Source organism: Cebus imitator, unplaced genomic scaffold (genome assembly GCF_001604975.1).
Source record: "Cebus imitator isolate Cc_AM_T3 unplaced genomic scaffold, Cebus_imitator-1.0 Scaffold28, whole genome shotgun sequence".
Classification (NCBI taxonomy): Eukaryota; Metazoa; Chordata; class Mammalia; order Primates; family Cebidae; genus Cebus; species Cebus imitator.
The window spans coordinates 10,934,037-10,938,478 of NW_016107343.1; the positions used below are offsets into that span (position 1 = coordinate 10,934,037).

At 39.1% G+C, this 4,442-nt stretch overlaps 1 pseudogene; it reads left to right on the top strand.

Annotated features, from left to right (window-relative positions):
• Window positions 1-2,526: 2,526 nt before the first annotated feature.
• Window positions 2,527-3,440, top strand: LOC108300494 (annotated as a pseudogene).
• Window positions 3,441-4,442: the final 1,002 nt, after the last annotated feature.

The following is a 4,442-nucleotide window of genomic DNA, read 5'->3' on the forward strand; positions in this document are numbered from 1 at the left end:
TAACCCCCAATGTGATAATATTAGGATATGGGGACGTGGAAGGTGAGGAGGTCATGAGGATAGAGCCCCTATGAATGGGATTAGTGCCCGTATAAAAGATACTCTAGAGAGCTCTTTAACCTTCTTTCCACTATGTGAGGAGACAAGGAGAAGATAGCAGTGAGCAACCTGGAGAGGGCCATGACCATGCCGGTGCCCTGGTCTCAAACTTGCAGCCTCCAGAACTGTGAGAAATAAATTTCTGTTGTTCATAAACCACCTAGTCTGTGGTACTTTGCTATGGCAACCCAAACAGACTAAGACTAGTAGGGAAGATTAAATGACTGAGAGAAAAATGGTATTTGGACATGGATTGAGAAGCTACCAGATGGCAGTATACAGAACATACATTTGCCCTCTAAGATCCTTTATGTTTCACAGGACGTCTACTCAACCTATAAACATCTACTGAGAAAGCATCTCGAACTAGGGGTTAGGATTGCAAATGTCAAAATGGCCCATTTCTTGTTCTTGCATTCTGCAGAAGTTTGTTTTGGAATGCTCTGGGAGGAGAAAGGAAGAACTCTTGGTGGACAGGGAGGTCTCACAGAGGACATAACCCTCAACCAAGGCCCGAGGAAGCAGTGCGGTGTGAAATTTCAGAGTGTAGCCTCTGGAGTCAGATGGGAGGCTGATGTGGTTTGGATTTGTGTTCCCACCCGAATCTCACGTTGAATTTTAGTTTCCCAATGTTGAAGGAGGGGCCTGATGGGAGGTCATTGAATCATGGGGGCAGATTTTCCCCTTCCTTTGCTTGAGATAGTGAGTTCTCATGAACTCTGGTTGTTTAAAAGTGTGTAGCACCTCCCCGATTCTCTCTCTTCCCCCTGCTCCAGCCATGTGAGACATGCCTCCTTCCTCTTCACCTTCTGCCATGATTGTAAGTTTCCTAAGGCCTTCCCAGCCATGATTCCTGTACAGCCTGCAGAACTGTGAGCCAATTAAATGTTTTTTCTTTATCAATTACCTAATCTCAAGTAGTTCTTTATAGCAATGTGGGAACAGACTAACACAGAGGCAGACTGCTTAGTCTGGATTTAATCCTCCAATTAACAATTGCTATAGTTTGAATGTTTGTTTCCTCCTAAACTCATGTTGAAACTTAATCTCAATGTAGCAGTATTGAGAGGTGGGGCCTTCAAAAGGTGATTGGGTTGTGAGGGCTCTGCCCTCATGAGTAATCCATTCATGGATTAATGGGTAAATGGATTATCATGGTAGTGGGACTGGTGGCTTTATAAGAAGAGAAAGAGAGACCTGAGCTATCACACTCAGCCCTCTCACCACGTAGTGTCCAACACTACCTGGAGACACTTGCAGGGTCCCCATCAGCAAGAGGGGCCTCACTAGGTGCAGTCCCTTGATCTTGGACTTCTCAGTCTCCATAACTGTAAGAAATAAATTTCTTTATATATTACCCAGTTTCATGTATTCTGTTATAGACAGCAGAAAATGAACTAAGACATCTATTAATGTAATTCAGACATGTAATCAAGCCTCGGTCTCTTTCTCTGTAAAATGTGATAGTTATATTACCTATACACAGAGTTATTGTGAAGATTAAATGAGAAAATCTCCAGCCTCTAGGTAGCTGCCTCATCCCACCCTAGACTGACTCTTCATTCAAAATTCAAGTGAAAATGCCTCCTGGATCACTCAGAAGTTGATTCTGTTCATTTGTTGTTTCACTAAAAGTGATGGAAGATGGGCTGGTTAAGCAGATAGCTTTTCTCTAGAGTATCAACGTTGAGCGAAATAATTTTACAGGCTGTGAATCCAGATTCCCAAATTAGCACTTACATAAAACAATCGATTACAGAAACATAAGACAGCCCAAAACTTTCAACAAATAGGCTTATTTTCTAGTATGTTAATGGATGAGGGAGGGAGAGGACACAGAAGAGTCTTCACCAGCTGCGGGGACTCTGAATTTGGCAGGTTAGTTCTGTGTGAGGAGGATGAGGGTCTCCCGAGAGTGTTTGTACCCTGTGCCATTGGTTATTGGAGAGCAGATTTTTCTTTGGCTGTATTTTTTTTCTTTATAGAGCTCACTGGCATCCTATTGCAATGGAACTATCTGACTATTGCAATAAAACTATCACGTGTTTATTACAGCACACATGAGCAGTGCCTTTAAAACTAGAGAGAATGCACCTATGTCTCTAATTTTTGCCTTCTGCAAAAATTGATTTTATGTAAACTTTATGGCACCAAATATATAAATTGTGCCTATAAAAATAATAGGATTAAAAACACAGAGAGTTCCCGTCTCCACTCTTCCATCTTCTCCATTCCAGGAGCTCCTTTGTGACTCTATTACAGCCCTTGTTATCCCTTGCCCTGCAGGTACAGGGAGGATGGTGGAATATATGGAGGCTGCGAAATGTCTTGTGAAGGAGAATGACTGCCCCAAAGTACAGGAAAGACCCACCCTAGTGAGCTGGAATGCTGTTTTGCTACTTCTCTGGAGGTGAACATTTCAAATACATGCCGGCTTTTTTTTTTTTTTTTTTTTTTTTTTTNTTCACTGTAGAGATACTGCTGGAGCATGATATGAAAGATTAATTTCAAAAAGTGATTTTGAAATTAAATATGGAAGATGTGTGACCTTAATAATTCACATTTAAAGAAAGACTACCAATGTATGTGTAATTGCAAGGGGCAGAAAAGCAGTTTCAATTACCTTTATCAATGTTTACCAACTACCCATAGCAAAACCTGTCAATGTCATAAATGTGACAAAGTTTTTGAGTTGTGCTCAATCTTCAGTAAACATAAGAAAATTTTTAGCAGAGAGAAATGCTACAAATGTGAAGAATGTGGCAAATACTATAGGTTGTTCTTAGATTTTACTAGACATAAGAGGTTTATACTGCAGAGAGATGCTACAAATGTAAGAATGTGGCAAAGCCTTTCAGTGAGTCTCAGACTTTACTAATCATAAGAGAATTCATGCTGGAGTGAAATCCCACAAATGTGAAGAATGTAACAAATCCTATAGGTGGTTCTCAGACCTTGCTAGACATAAGATAATTCATGCTGAAGAGAAACCCTACAAACGTAATAAATGTGGACAAGCTTTTAAGTGGTTCTTGGCCCTTAGTAAACATAAGAGAATTCACACTGGAGAGAAACCCTACATCTGTCAAGAATGTGGCAAAGCCTTTACCTGCTCCTGAACCATTATTAACCACAAGAGAATTCACATGGAAGAGAGACCTTACAAATATGAAGAATATAGCAAAACCTTTAAGTGCTTCTCAGACCTTACTAATCATAAGAGAATTCACACTGGAGATAAACCCTACAAATGTGAAGAATGTGGCAAAGCATGCAGGTGGTTCTCACAACTTCTTGGACTTAAGAGAATTAATACAAGAGAGAAGCTCCACAAGTGTTAAAAATGCGGAAAAGTCTTTAACAAGTCCTTATATTGTGTTTAACATCAGAGATTTAATACTGAACAAATGCAAGATAAATGTAATGTCTGATGAAGAACATTCAACATCTTCAAGGGGCTCTAAAAACTTGCTTTATAATCTGGGTGCTTTTGTTTTGGGTGCATATATAGCCCTTTAATATACAGCCATTTACTGTTAAGAAAAAAACCAGTTAGAGACTTAGAGATTATTAAAGTTGTTTTTTCAGGGTAGAGTTGTACTTTCATTTAGTTGTAGTCTCCTGAAACAAATGAACATTTTGTATTTCATTGCTAAGATAAAATAATGAAAAAAAAACAGCAAGATTGGAGAGAGAGATGAACAGAAAGGGTCTGCTGAGTGAGGAGGAAGGTGGGAAAGAAGGCAGCAAGTAGAGAAAGATTGGAAGGGAGGAGTGGGTAGAGAAAGGAGGTAAATACAGAAGAAGGATACATGGTTTGATGGAAGAAACAATACCTAGTGTTGATAGATCAATGGGGATGACTATAGTTGATAATCTATTGTACATTTCAAAATAGTTAGAATAATTCAAAGATTTCTAGCATAGAGAAAAGACACATATTTCAGGTGATGGATATTTCAAGTACATTAATTTAATTTTTCAAATTATATGAATGTATTCAATTATCATATGTACCATGAAACTATTACATCTATTATGCATCAATTTAAACAGACAGGCTGGGTATGGTGGCTCACATCTGTAATTCCAACATTTTGGTAGTCGAGGTGGGCAGATCACTTAAGCCCAGGAATTCAAGACCAGCCTGGGCAACACAGTGAGTTCCCCATCTCTATGTTAAAAAAACAACTACAACATAAAAATAAAAATTAAAAAGCACAGAAGGAAAAACAATGTTTGCTAATTGGAGTTGAGCCTAGGAGTGGCTGTGATATCTGAGAATGTTAAGTAGGTCCAAACAAATAAGATCTCCATTGGAAAGTTTCCTCATTCATTTGGAA